Genomic DNA, 15,438 nt, shown 5'->3' with positions numbered 1-15,438 from the left:
TGCGCTGGAGTTCTCCAGCCACAAGACCTGTCAGAGAAAGGACTTGGGGGCATGAGGTGAGAAAATAGCTGTTGGTGAACAGCTTAGCCATCCAGGACTAAAAATAAAACAGAAGACAGGCCTTTATATGGTGAAAAGGCTGTGTAACCTGATGTTACAAAGAGGCACTTGCTATTATCCTACTGAAAAAAGCCAAGAAAAATCTTTCCCATTCTGCAAAGTGTTAACAGTTAACTTTCTGCGGTGTGATTTACTGTGGCATTACCTAGATTTTTGCCATATTAAAATGTGTGTTTTAGTGGAACTGCACTGATGTAAAACAAATACTAAAGCATTAGGCCAGACCCCCAGTGTTCAACTGTGTAACCACTCAGTATCCGACCTTCCTTCCCAGCCCTTACCCATGTGCTGGAATTGCTTACAAGTAGTCTTGCTTGTTTAAGTGGAAGTACTTCTGTGCAAAGTATTACTTTTAGCTTTCAGTAAACCCATAGGAAAGCAAACAATTATTTTGTGTTGCTGGTTCACAGTAAGGACAGAGTTGTGTGCTGTCATTTTGGAGGTCATGATCCTGTTGAGGAGAGCTGTATGCCAGTACTGTGCTGTGTCAGAATGCTGTGTAGCAGGAGACTTTATTTTAGCTGTAAACAATGGACACTTATAAATAATTTCTGCCTGCAGATGGTTTTGAACCTGCTCCAGTTATGTACAGCTCATCCAAGTTTTGTCTTGATGACAGGAAATGTTACAAGGCATGGATGGTGGTTTTGATAGAATATATTTCAAGGGTAAGATTTGTAGCCATAATACTGACTACATTTGTGGCATAATATGTAAGATTTTTTTTTTTTTTTTTTAACTGCCCATCACTGAATGTATAGTGCTAAGCTATATGCCCCAACATGACTGGGATTTTCTACAGATCCATATTAACTGGGCAGCTAAGAAAACATAAACAGTGGGTATCTTAAAACTTTTTCAAATCATTGAGCAAACGTGAGCTGTACCTGCAGCAGCAAGAGATATTTGGTTCTAGCCTTTCATATCTTGCCCTTTCTTCTAAGATGTGGAAATAATGAAATCCAGTTACTAACAACTGCAGTTGCAGCTTATGGTATAAAAACAACTGTCAGTGACTACAAATAGTAAAAAAATGGATTATAACCATGCCCCTTTTACAACTGTCCCTTAGCTTTCTTCAGTCTGTTTCAAACCGAGAGCAGTCAGAACTCTCAGGGCAAATCCTTGGTACCCTCGCAGTTGTAAACTCAGCATTTTAAAGTAGTTTTCCATGGTAATACATTGTGAGGAGGCATTCCTCCATTGCCTGCCTTCCCAATAACAATTGAACCCAAGAGCTGCCTTTGTAACAAATCCAGTTAAAGCTAGACATTAAAATATGAGAATATATTTGTAAATTTTGTGAAATCCAGTAATCATGAAAACAATTCCTGTTCCTATGGAAAGAGATGGAGCCCTTACCTTTATTCAGGATTTACCTAGTCTAAGCTACTTAGCTGCTGGTTCAACACACACATAGTTGCTAGGTTGTAGTATTACATACAAAGCCAGGCACCAAATACCCTGCTGCTTGCCCAGATAGTAGTCTGAGACAAGGAGGAGATCTAGGAATACTGGCAGAAAGGAGCAGATAGTAGTGGGAGGCAGGGAGGGTGAATTGGGACTGTGGCAAGTATGCTGAGGACACAAATCTATGAGAAATGAGGCTTTGTTGTTCCAGGGCTGGTGAAAAGGCTCATCTAGGTTCAGCTTCACTTTATGCCTAGTTCATGCTGATAAACGTGCTGCTCGCAACATTTAACAGTTAGTGAGACTGTATACAAACTCATGAATCGTTGTATTACCTTCTTGATCATCTTATGCCGTAGGTTATTTTCACCTAACACAGTTCATTACCGCTTACTTGTGTTTGTATCCGATCCTCATTTCTTGAAGGGTTTAGTAGAAAGCAGATGTGTAGCATCATGTGCCACTATATATCAGAATACTGTACAGGCATGAAATGCCAAATACGAGAGACGGTCATTCAAGTAGATCATTGCTCTTATATAAAAAGGTGTGGTCATAGTTGCACTAAGCAAAGTACTACTCCAGGGTGCAGTTTGTCAATAGGTTCTATTGCCCCTACCCAGGTTGTGTAACTGCACAGGCTTAAAATGTTTGAGCAGATAAGATTGTATACTTTGGCTCAAAATGGCTCTAAAAAGTCAACTTGCAACTACACAGTCCTGGCAGGAGGGTCTGGATTACTGGAGTACAGGGAGTGTCAGAGTCCAGAAACAAGAATAAAAGGAACGCTTTGGAAAGTGAGATTCTTTTATGTTGTTGAAGTTGCCCTTTTTCAGTGTGTTCCAGATGGGAAAAAGATCTCTTAGCTTTTTTAAGCAGAGACAATAATAATTTTGGTATGATATTTAGCATATCCATGATGCTACTGCACAAAGGAGCATGACGTTAGAGGTGATCCACATGGACATAAGACAAACGTATGCCAAATAAGGCTAATGTCTGTATTTGTTTTCACTGGGTTTTCCAGAGACACTGTAAATTCAGCTGCTGCTTGACTCCTACGATTTAATAGTAGCAATAAGGTCTTAAATGTAGATCGCACTCAAAACTCAAGTAACCTATAGATGCAGAACTTGTAATACGTGTTTTAAGAAGATGAGAGCTGAATTAACAATTAATTTCACACAGCTTTCAATGTAAAAGCGAAGATATTATTCTGAGAAGTACTCCGTTGAATAGGAGTCAATGTTGCTCCCCTAACAGCAGTGACAAATCTCCTTCGGGTTGCTCGAGATCCACTGCAGGATCCATTTCATTCCATTCTGTTGAGGGCCTTTTGTATCTTCCTCATAACCTTCTTACTGTAGCCCTTTTCAGGGAGGTACTCTGCTGCCCTTTATTGTTTAGAACTTTTTTCTTCCTTTCCAAGCCAAGAGTAAAATGGTGCTGTTTATTGTTTATTTAAAATGTGTTCCTTTCAGTCTGCTGTATTAGGTAGATTGGTTACTAAAGCCAAGAACTGCAACTCTTTAAACAAAAAAAAAGCACAGCTCTTTTTCTGGCAAAAAAAAAATTACCTGGTAACAGGCTGCGGTTACGGAGCAAATACGTTTAATTACAGTCCTTCAGGGAATCTTCAGGGTTCATTGAGTGTCTTGTAGATAAGGAAAGAAACAAGAGCACTTTGATAATTTCTTGGATTGCTTGGGGGCTGGCTTGCTGCATTCTGGTATTAGCAGAGCCATAAAGGCAGATGACTTCATATCCCCTTATTTTGTACTGCTGTAATTCAGCCAGAAGGTGACAAAGTCGTGTTTTATTGAGGCCATGTCATCACTTCCCAGGATAGGACAAAGTCTCCTTGCCAACTACAGATGGTAAAAAGCATTATTCACAAACTCTGTTACAGGAGAGCTTTGCTGATACAGAACTTTCTCATACACACGCGCACACACACACAAAATTGCCCTTTATTTGCCATTGAGATGTTATTTGTGCTGTTTGCTAACACGTGACATAACAACAATTATCTTTTCTTGAATACAGCTCTGTGAATAACATCCTTAAGGTGCAAGGTCAGCTTTCAGATGAACGTGCACATCAGGGAGCAGCAAGGGTGGGCTGCTGTGCAAGAAGAGACAAGCCAAGAGCAGAGGGTGGGTGACGAGGCATGCAGGGACAGTCACATACATGAATAATAGTAACAGGGTGGATGCAAGGGAAAAGTACCTTCGGTTGCTGATCCTCAAGCATGCATGTGTGTATTTTACCCATAAGAATAACTATTGATACTCCATTATGCTTATAAAATGAAAAGCATAGTAGGCCATGGTTACAGCATGTCCTTTTCTATTTTCTTTCATGTTCCCATGTAAAAGAAGTAAAAATACATCTTATCTCAGAAGTTTTAAGAATTTTGTTTCTAACTAGAATTTTAAAAATTTGAGGGATCTGGATAAGCTCAAGAAGTGGACCCATGGGAACTTCATGAGGTTCAACAAGGCCAAGTGCAAGGTCCTGCACATGGTTCAGGGCAATCCCAAACATGGATACAGGCTGGGCGAGGAATGGATTGAGAGCAGCCCCGAGGAGAAGGACTTGGGGTTATTGATTGACGAGAAGCTCAACATGAGCCGGCAGTGTGCGCTTGCAGCCCAGAAAGCCAACCGTGTCCTGGGCTGCATCAAGAGAGGGGTGACCAGCAGGTCGAGGGAGGTGATCCTGCCCCTCTACTCTGCTCTCCTGAGACCCCACCTGGAGTACTGCGTCCAGCTCTGGGGCCCCCATCATGAGAAAGACATGGGCCTGTTGGAGTGAGTCCAGAGGAGGGCCAGGAAGCTGATGAGAGGGCTGGAGCACCTCTCCTATGAGGACAGGCTGAGAGAGTTGGGGTTGTTCAGCCTGGAGAAGAGAAGGCTCCAGGGAGATCTAATTGCGGCCTGCCAGTACCTGAAGGGGCCTACAGGAAAGCTGGTGAGGGACTGTTTGTGAGGGAGTGTAGTGACAGGACTAGGGGTAATGGGTTTAAGCTGAAGGAGGGTCCATTTATATTATGTATTAGGAAGAAATTCTTCACTGTGAGGGTGGTGAGGCACTGGCACAGGTTGCCCGGAGAAGGCTGTGGATGCCCCATCCCTGGAAACATTCAAGGTCAGGCTGGATGGGGCTCTGAGTAACCTGATCTAGTTGAAGATGCCCCTGCTCATTGCAGGGGGGTTGACTAGGTGATCTTTGAAGGTCTCTTCCAACCCAGACTATTCTATGATTCTATGATTTTAAATTTCCTTAAATGTATCCAAGTACCTGAGTACCAGGTTTTTTTCAAGAAAAAAAAGATGGTAGCTTCATCCCACAAGGTATCAAGTGCAAAACAGAGTAATTATTTCCTCCACTTCTAAATGCACTTTTTTTTTTCTTTTTAAATCACAAAATAGTGCCATAACTGATCAGAACTTATGTCTTAGAATTACTATTATTTAAATAGGCCATTTTTCTACCCCTCCAACACTTCTATTTTATTTTAGCATTAGATGAAAGCAGATTCCAGGAAAAAAGTACTTGAAATTTTTCAAAGTCCAGGTTTATTAAGAAGTGGCCTAGTATCATCAGATTTCCCTCTAGCATGGACTGCCTTTTAATAATCCTGCTCCAGTCAGTAGGAGACATTTCCTTTTGATGATACTGAGATCTTGTTTTCCATTCCTTTGGCCGTGTTGTAAATCTGATCCAAAACAAGATGACTCTGCAAGTGGCAATTCCGGTCCGATTGCATCTCCCTTGTGATGGGAAGCATGTGATGACTGCTCGAGCAAACGGGTGCATTTCAAATGCTCTTTCCTTACGCCTGTCATCGCCTGTTCCTCTTGATGATGTGAGAACCTCTTTAAATACACTTAAGTAATATCTGTTCTTTTCAGTTTAATTACATTTTGCCCTATCTTCAGGATGAGTTGTAAGAGCACAGAAAAGACTATCACCAGCTTCTTTAGACTTTTTTTTCCTGTGATCTTGTTTAAACAGTCAAGTTGATGTTATTCTGAATTGCTACAGAAAAAAAGTGTCTGACTATGCTTTTTAAATAGCATACTTGGGATTTGGGTTCATTCCTTCATTGACCCATGTATATTTTTAAATGTCTCTACCTGTAAAGCGAAGCTGCCTTACAATCATGACTTTGCTTACATGGGGCCCTTGATGTGGAGTGCAGTGAGACCACTGCCTTTAATAAATAACTTTGACCTGCAAATATTATCAGGGAGTGTAGTGACAGGACAAGGGGTAATGGGTTTACGCTGAAGGAGGGTCGATTTAGATTAGATGTTAGAAAGAAATTCTTCACTGTGAGGGTGGTGAGGCACTGGAAGAGGTTGCCCAGAGAGGTTGTGGATGCCCCATCCCTGGAAGTGTTCAAGGCCAGGTTGGATGGGGCTTTGGGCAACCTGGTCTAGTGGAGGGTGTCCCTGCCCGCAGCAGGGGGGTTGGAACTAGATGGTCTTTGAGGTCCCTTCTAACCCAAACCATTCTATGATTCTGTGATATTACATAAAGACATTTAAAGCTTAATAATTCAGAGCATTCTAGAGCAAATGAAAGTCTTATCCTCTTGCGGTGGAACAGCGCTGCTGCTCTGAAGTGTTACACGCCAGTGATCAACGAGAGCTGTGGCCCGCTACGGACACTCAGTGCCGTGCGCTTGCTGGGAGCAAAGCCGTTCCCACGGCCGGGCTTGCCAAGTCCAAAGTCTGCAGCAGGTACGTGGTTGAACACCGCCCGCCCCCCCCCAGTCACCCCCCGCCCCTCGCTAGAGGCCGGCGCCCACGGCGCGTCCCGCTCCCGGGGGCCACCCGCGTCCCTGGTCGGGGGCGGGGCCCCCCTCCCCTTCCCCTCGAGGGGGCGGGGCCGGGTACCCGGGCTCGGCTCACGTGATCCCCTCGGGCCCCGCCCCCTACCCCTCCGCCATGTTGTTCCTTCCCCAGCGCCTGGTGGCGGTTTCGGGCGGCGGCGCAGCCCGGGCTCGGGACCGGCGGTAGCCTCCTTCCCGCGGGCAGGTATCGGCTGGCGTGGCGGGGTCGCCCTTTCCTCGCCGCGTCCCTTCCCTTTTCCCTAGCAGGCGCGGGGCGAGCAACGGCCGCTGGCTCCGGGGAGGGCGGCCCGCGCCGAGCGCTTTCTCCTCGCCCGCCGTTGAGAAGTGAGGGGGCCGCTCTGCCCGGCGCCGCTCTCCAACCCCGGCAGCCTTGGCGGGGGGAAGCGGTCTGGAGCTGACTGGGGTTTCCTTATTTTCTCTTCCTCCTGGCTTTCCGCTTATTGCCCCGTTCCCCGCTCCGCCTTCTCCCCCCGCCCACCCCCGCTGCTGTCCCATCTCTGCCGGCTCCCTGGTGCTTGGTCGGAACTGCCGGCTGCGAACCTCCGGGGAGCGGGAGCCCCGGCCGCCTTCCCCCCCCCCCCCCCACGGGGGGCCCTGGGCGCTCCTCGGAGCCGGTGCGGGCGGCGGGGAAGTGTGGCGTGATCGGGGATCCCGTGACTCCGGGGCAGGCGGTGGCTCCTTTGGGAAAAGGCTCCTGACAGGCGATTCCCAGCCGGCGCATGATCAGTCTCCGGCTCCATAGTGCTACCGCAGCACTGATCAGGATCTCCCATCTGTTAGGGTGAAACTCGGTTTCGTGCCTGTCTCCTCAACAGCTTCCCAACGGAAAAAAACCCAAAATAATCCCTTAATTGCATTTTCCTGTTGCTGTCTGGTGAAAAAGGACGTCTGTGTTCCCAAGGGGACCCTGAGCAATGTGGGGTTTAGTTCTTCTTTTTTCAACCAGTGACTTGATTTAGCTCTCCACTGCAACGGCCGGTTGCTTTTCTAATCGTGACGGATGGCTATGCAAACTTAGATGTGGTGATGGCTAGAGGACTGAAAGGCTTAGGTTAAGATTGTTGGCTTGCTTATGTCTTGAGTAGTTAATGAGAAGTTTTCAGTGTAGGTATTCCGTGTTAACTGTAACTTGTGCAAAATAATTTAACAAACATGGAATAGTGCAAGAAAACTAATTTTAAAAATCTTTATTAGTGGCCTTACTAGAAAGGTTACATGATGGAGAGCACTTAATTTTATTCAGTTGGGTGGGGTAGGCAAATAGGGAATGTCTTGGCTAAATATTGTTTTGGAATTAAACCACTTGCTTGTCTGCAGATAGCTGTTGTGCAGTTTGCTGCCCTACGTGTTGTTTTCCTTCTTGTCCATAATAATTTACAGCTTTGCTAAATAAGTATGTGGTTTTTATTTGTCTTTACTTTTACAGTGTTGTACAACACTGAAATTGTCAGTGCTTGCCCTTTTTTTTTTTTTTTTTTTTGAGTAAGGGTGATGTGTGGCTTCTTTGGGGGGGGGATTTTTTTGTCACTTTTTAGTAGCTTATAAGGTAATAAGCTGTAATGTCAGACTGGAGGGAGAGCTATTTCTCAGACATATCAAAAACTTTCTTTTCCTGGCACTTTTATTTCTAGAGAAACCTAACCAAAGGATGGTACAACTACTTCTGTGTTTCAGTATCAAGGTGGAATTTCTAATTAACTGTTCTTTTTCTCTGACTTCATTCAGGTGGTATGGAGCTCTGTTTGTTGCCTTCATTTTAGTAAAGCCCTTTCTGTTAAGTTAAAAATAGGGAGTGTGTAGTAAAAAAAGAAAAGCTCCGGCAGTCCTTGTTTTGCTTTTGAGTGTTCAAACAAACAATCAGTTGGTGGGGTTTTTTTTGTTGTTTTGGGTTTTTTTGGTTGGTTGGTTTTGGTTTTTTTTAAATAATATTCATTCTCCTTGGTGTTTTTTGTTTTCATTCTTTACAGAGCAGACAGTATGTTGCCTGATACAGTGTAACCCACATAATCCCTTAGAGATGGGCTTTGGTCACATAGTTATATTGGGAAGAATATGAATGTACAATGTAGCCTGACCAATGGAGGCTGCTATTGCTAAGAGTCCCTGAAAGAAAAGGGAAACTAACGTAAGGGAGAAAGATGAGCACATATGAGCAGAAATAATTGCTTGAAAAGTTATTGAAAGAGTAGAAGTAGTAACAGCGAAGTAGGTTGCAAGGAGAACGTCAGTTAACTCATGAATTATTAGAAATGTAGGACCAAGAGCAGCAGCACCTAAGGGTATTTTGAAGTTGGCTGAAAGTAGTAGAATATTGAACTTGAGAGATACTCAACTGTGAGCAGCTAAGAAATGTCAACTCTGATTAAATCAGAGTGAATAATAGGTTGCTTATTCTACTCGAGCATGGGGAACAAGATGGAAAGTGAAGGCCAGGTCTCTGCCAAGGTTAAACTAGCAGAGGTATAAATGTAGGTATTTATCCTGACAAGTTTTGCTGATTGAGTTTGTGGCTAGATATAAGTTAGAATAAATGAAGTGATTCTGGCAGTAGGTACTGGGATGATTTCATGATTCAGGGGTTAAGCAGATTTCTTCCCTTGGCTGCTGCTTCTTTCATAGTCCTGAGTCATGCCAGGCAACTGAATTAGAGTCCTGAACTACATAGGAGTTAAAAATAGCCTTATAAAGAAACACTGAAATACAGCTTCTTGGTATACAAATGAGTGGCATCAGCTGTATGTCAGTTCAGTTTGGGCTGTGTTTGTATTACAAATTATTATGAATAAACTCTAGTGATACTCTGGTGTTAGATAAAGCATGTCTAGGCTGTTTACAGTGAGAGGCAATTTTCAGATAACCTGTCATCAGAAAACACAAACTACTTCACAGTGCAGTGGTGAAATTGTAGATAAAGGAAGACTTGCAAGATGTTTAGGAATTCAGTAGGTTGAGCCATATGATTGAAAGGCTTCCAGGCTTCTGGAGAACTAGACAGCTCACAAGTGACTGTCAATAAAGGGGTGTTCCTGATCCACAGCTTTTACATTGGTACCCCATGGAGGGGAAGGCCAGTTTGGAGGCTCACTGGTTTGTCCGAGGCTGTAATGCATTTAAAACTACAAAGCATGTAGCATCTTGACTTCGTATCTGTATGTTTCCCTTTGAATTTCAAGGTCAAACAGGCTTCTGGGCTGTTACACACTAAAAACCCATTCTTGTGCCACCTATTTGGCTAAGGTGTAAACCAGTACCTTCTGAATACAAGAACAAGGATTGGCTAAGCAGAGTAAAGGGAGAAAATTTGCTTCTGTGTTTTCTTTTCAGATTTCTAGAAACTTGCAAATCTGCTGTAGGTGACAAGTATAACTACTTTGTTGTGGCTGAGGGCTGAGAGATGTAAAAACTCCACAAACAGTAAGTGTTGAAAACTACTTTACGTGCTTCCTGGATTCTGCCCCTTCTGCTGCAACTCTGATAGTTTTTGGGACTTTTTTTCCCCAACTTTTTACAGAGAAGCAATTGATGTCATTTTTTGATGAGCCACTGCAAGTAACAAACCACAGGAAACAACTTTTTTCTATACTGGCCTGGTAAATGTCAAATGCTTCATTAGGGTTAAGAAAACAAATTACTAATGAGGGAGTAAGTTTATATTGTTATTGAAAGGCGAGCATTTTTGTTTGACAAAATACTTGAAGTGTTGGTGTGCCTTTTTAAACTATTAATGTCTAATACCTGTGGTTTGACAAAGATGGCTTAGCAAATAAAATTGTGGATAAGCCTCAAAGCTCAAATGGATGCGTTGTATATGTGTAAATTTGAGAATACACAGGAAGTTAGGAAACATGGTCAGTGTTACTGTTATGCTAGTTATAGAACTGCTAATCCTGCTTTTCAGTAGTTTTGAGTGTTTTTTCTTAAATCTTTAACAAAGATGGCCCCTTTTTTTAAGAAGTCTTGACTGAAAGCGTATTAGGCTGTAAATAAACATGATTAGTTGGAACAAGCTTGAGTCTGCCTTACCTTGGGTTCTTTTTCCTTCTCAAATGGGTGCTCTCTAACAGCTTTAGTTAAAGGACAGTGTACTGCATACCTTCAAGGAAGCCTTGAGGTTTAGCCTTGATTACATGTCAGTGACCACTGGCTGAAAATGGTGATTGAAATAACTTTCTGTGCCTGTTTCCAAATTAGAAAGTGGGTACAAGTGGAGAAATGATAGTCTGGAAATTTGAAATGTCCCTTACATCAGTTTCTTCAAGAATACTGACGGAATTCAGTGGTGATACTGCGACAGATCCAGTTTTTTGTGTCCTTTATTTAAAAGGGGGGGAGGCTATGGTGAGATTTCAGTGGTTTGGGGTTTTTTTTATGGTGTGCTGCTGTGCCTGGTATCAATAGGGTAAAAGTGAAACTATGAATTGGTCCAGTTGACTCTGCTTAATAGTTTAAGTAGGGTTGTAGCTTGCTGACATCATACATATAATGCAATTACCGTGTTGGCTAACACTGTTTTTCCATAGACAAAACTTGAGTTCAGCACCTGTCTTCAGTACTCTGGTATAAGCAGGTCCTCCTTAATCTATTAAATTATTTTTATAGTAAAAAAAGACAAAATCCTTGACTAAGTTTGTTTTGCTGCTATGGTTTTCTAGACAGAGAATCTCACTTTTCTTTGAGTGCTGCCTCAGTACCTAAGTGTTAAAAGAGGTAACTGCACTCAAAAAGGCAGCTATGAAGCTGACAGTCATGGAATTAAGAAAATCGAGATAGGTAGATTGGTCAAGGTAGTAGTGTTTTTCTAAGCTTTGAGGGGCTGGGAATTAAAGATTTTGTAATGCACACTGATTTTTTTGAAGTTGCTTAGCATGTTGTTTTTAGTGTTGCCAGCAAGTGTTTGAACTGCTAGTGGAAATGTTTCAGACTTGTAATTCAGTTCACTGTTGCCTCCCAGAATCTCCCTTTTAAATAATTAAATTACTTTTTTTATTATGGTATATGATAATGTTAGAAATGGTATTTAGTGGAAAATGTTTCCTGCTTTTAACAGGAATATTGGTCAGTGGTGTAAGAGCTTGAGGTCTTGTAAGGTGGTGGAGGCAATTCAGAAATAGTTATCAAAATGGACTAGAGTGGGACTGCTTTTTATTTGTTTGCTCTCACTTTCTTTGAATATTGAAATGATAGAGAAACACAAGGGAAAAGTCTTCTCTTTACAGACTCCTCTCTGTACTAGGTTGAGACTACTTTTATGTTAAATTAATTGTGCAGCACAGGAAGAAATAACTGGAACAAATAGTTACTTGTGATTCTGTGGTGCCTTGCAGTTCCTGACGTTGGCTAAAACAATCAGATGCACATTGGGAATTCAGTTTTTTGTTTTGTTTTCAGATGCTGAATGATGATTTAAACTGAACAATTAAGGTAATAAATCTTCAGAAATATTATATCAGATATTGACTGTTCCTTCCAAAAAGTTCAAAGTATGTAATAGCATAATATTATTATGAGAAATAATAATAGAAATAGCATTAATTCTCCAAGCATATTGAGGATTTTATCGTTATTTTATTTGTTGGCGTGTTAAGGCTTCATAACTTAGAAAAAAAACAATTACAAAGATTGAGCTCTTTAAAAATCAGAACTTATTTAAAGATGCGTAAGTAGAAAAAATGCAGCAGCTTACTGTGCTGAAAACTACTGTCCTGATTTGGCAGATACTCTAAATCACATAATCAGTGGGCCGCAGATGAGTCCCTTATATGAAGGAGGGTAGATGTACATTAGATATTAGGAAGAAATTCTTCACTGTGAGGGTGGTGAGGCACTGGCACAGGTTGCCCAGAGAGGCTATGGATGCCCCCTCCCTGGAAGTGTTCAAGGCCAGGTTGGATGGGGCTTTGGGCAACGTGGTCTAGTGGAGGGTGTCCCTGCCCGCAGCAGGGGGGTTGGAACTAGATGGTCTTTAAGGTTCCTTCCAACCCAAACCATTCTATGATTCTATATAGTCAAAAAACCCTATAATTGTATAAAGTCTTCGCTGCTTCCAAACAAAAATGCTTCTTAATGGAGAAGGACTTGGGGGTATTGATTGACGAGAAGCTCAACGTGAGCCGGCAGTGTGCGCTTGCAGCCCAGAAAGCCAACCGTGTCCTGGGCTGCATCAAAAGAGGCCTGACCAGCAGGTCGAGGGAGGTGATCCTGCCCCTCTGCTCTGCTCTGGTGAGACCCCACCTGGAGTACTGCGTCCAGCTCTGGGGGCCCCAGTACAGGAGAGACATGGAGCTGTTGGAGCGAGTCCAGAGGAGGGCCACGAAGCTGATGAGAGGGCTGGAGCACCTCTCCTATGAGGACAGGCTGAGAGAGTTGGGGTTGTTCAGCCTGGAGAAGAGAAGGCTCTGGGGAGATCTAATTGCGGCCTGCCAGAACCTGAAGGGGCCTGCAGGAAAGATGGAGAGGGACTGTTTATCAGGGAATGTAGTGACAGGACAAGGGGTAATGGGTTTAAGCTGCAGGAGGGTCGATTTAGATTAGATGTCAGAAAGAAATTCTTCACTGTGAGGGTGGTGAGGCACTGGAACAGGTTGCCCAGAGAGGTTGTGGATGCCCCCTCCCTGGAAGTGTTCAAGGCCAGGTTGGATGGGGCTTTGGGCAACGTGGTCTAGTGGAGGGTGTCCCTGCCCGCAGCAGCGGGGTTGGAACTAAATGATCTTTGAGGTCCCTTCTAACCCAAACCATTCTATGAGTCTAAACATGCTTATTTGCTGCTTCAGATCCAGCTTGTAAGCATGTATTTAAGCGACTGAACATATATCGCATTTATTTTGTATTAAAAGCTTTACGAAAACATAAAGTGCTAGCTAAGCATGACAGCTTCTACTGTGGAAGCTGATTGTCCTGAAAAGTGACATTGCCTGCATCACACTGAGTGACTTGCTTCTCAGTCCTAGGAAGGCTGTCATCAGTCTCCTGTAATGGCCCATGTACCTGAAATAGTGCAAATTAACTTCTCAGGTTCTGGATGCACATGATACTGTTAACAGAGTTTCCTTGCTTGTATTTGTTTAAAATGTGGCTTCATGGACAATTTAATGATAATAACTGCAGTTCTTCAAACTGTAGAAGCTAAAGAAACAAGTGCATAGTACTAGTCAGAGCTACTTTAGTTATTTATTCACATTATGCCTTGTGATTTCAGTAGGACAGAAAAAATAAATCGTAACTCTGAAGTGGAAGAACAGGAAAACATTCAGTACTCTCTGTTCTCATGAATGCATTACTTATTAAGAAGGTGCTCCTATGTAATGGAGTAGCTCAGGTAACTTATTCGTTCACCAACATTAGGAATTGGGGAGATAAATGAAGACACTGGAACATTTTAAAGATTTCAGCATGAAACTGAAACTCATGTGCAAGTAGTGCTGTGACTGTAATAAGGCTTTTCATGTACATAAAAATGTATGTTTATATCCTGAGCCATAGCACTTACCCATAGTTCTCTGAAAGGTAAATAAACAATTCACTTGTGGCTCTTAAGCAGTTTTAACATTATTGTGATCCAAACATGAACAAAATAAAGGATTTATAAACACCATTTTTAATTACACAGTATGAATACATAAAATTACTTGCTCTGAACAGATTTTTAATGGAAGCAGCAACTGTTCTGTATATTTGGAAATTTTTTGTATTGAGGCTTCAGCTGCTCTCAAACTATAAAGCATTTCTTCTATCTTACTGTAGATTGAGTCTAACAAATAAGCATTCAAAGATGGAAAGTTAGAGATGAAAAAAATTCCTTAAATGTCTTGGTTCTAATGTAAGTCTTGATTCTAAGGCAGCACAGAGTCATATGACTCTCATACCAGCTTGTATCAGGTATTAATTCCATAACCATGCTCTGCGGGTGATGTATATGCCAGTAACACTAATTACAACTAGCAAGACTGCATTCCTTCCTTCAGAGGAGACGGACTAGGCAACTTATGACCCATTTCCATTTTAAATAGATGCTATTTTCAGAGAAGCCCGTTTTGGCTGAATTACTTTGAGCTCTTTTAGTATCAGGCAGGTATAGGAACAGTAGTTCCCCTCATACGGGGACTTAAGTTTGGGCTCTTTAAAATGAAACTTTACCCCCCAAGCAATTAAAACACATTACAATATTAGATGACACTCTGTAATGAGAGCAAAGCTTGGGCTGGTACAAAACACTAATGAACTATCTACTTTAGTGTTAAAGGATTTCTTTTTTTATCTTTAAGTCTGACAGTAAAAAAGCTTCATTGGTGCCATTAATTCACCATCCCTGCACTGGCAGCCAGACTATTCACTAGCACTTGCAGGCTTTTTGACAGTTTTATTATGGGAAGTTGACACCTACTAACTGAGCTGTCAGTCTAGGCTTGGCCTCAGTATTTGGCACCTTGAGTACCATTTGAAATAGCAACAGTGAATTTGCTTTCGTAGTAGTTGTAACCGTATTCCGTTCATCACAGCTGTTCTGCAAGGAGTAAGCTGTAAAATATTGAGTGTTTGTGTACCAATACCTAGTCACCTGACTTAATTACAGCATTTGCATTTGTTCTATAGATAACTGTATTTCCTGTGAGTCGATTTTAAATTCCTTGTCTGGTTGCAGTTTTGGGTGAAGTGCAGCAGTTAGTCCAGTATAACAGATAGTCTCCTGCTTTATTCTTCAAGTTTCCTCTTCACTTTTGCATGTTAAAAAATAACTTTGCTAATGAAATATGGCAATGAAGTGCCTAGTTCAAGGCATGTGCTCTATAAAGTTCTCTCACTCCACTTTCTTCCATGGATCTTTTTCAGCTGATGTAAATGAATTGTTGCACTCATTGAATGTGATGCGATATCCCTTCTGCACAAACGTTGGGGGGTTTGGGGGTTTTCAGTGTTTTAAGTGACAGACCGGTAATTCATGCAGTGTAGTGCTTAGACTGCCATACAGGCTGCAGTCTGTGGAGGAGGCATCTCTTAAACAGGTGCTATTCTTGAGTGGGTATTCTTACTATGAGTATCTAGACCTA

General features: G+C 42.4%; 1 protein-coding gene across 5 annotated transcripts in view; it reads left to right on the top strand.

Annotated features, from left to right (window-relative positions):
- The window catches only part of RAB9A (RAB9A, member RAS oncogene family), a 36,258-nt gene that overhangs the window by 14,998 nt on the left and 5,822 nt on the right, over window positions 1-15,438 (top strand). Inside the window, exon 1 of one of the 5 annotated variants that reach the window (XM_075776192.1) lies at window positions 6,459-6,578. The exons of 1 other annotated variant lie outside the window; for it this stretch is intronic. The gene's annotated coding sequence lies outside the window, so the exon portion shown is untranslated. Of the gene's footprint in view, window positions 1-6,458; window positions 11,816-15,438 lie in introns of those variants that run through there. 3 more of the 5 variants (XM_075776209.1, XM_010302930.2, XM_075776223.1) reach the window with 3 other exon arrangements.

The sequence above is a fragment of the Balearica regulorum genome, chromosome 1, assembly GCF_011004875.1.
Source record: "Balearica regulorum gibbericeps isolate bBalReg1 chromosome 1, bBalReg1.pri, whole genome shotgun sequence".
In the NCBI taxonomy this organism is placed as follows: domain Eukaryota; kingdom Metazoa; phylum Chordata; class Aves; order Gruiformes; family Gruidae; genus Balearica; species Balearica regulorum.
The sequence above is the reverse complement of the archived record's forward strand: the minus strand, read 5'-3'. Positions and strand labels throughout refer to the sequence as shown.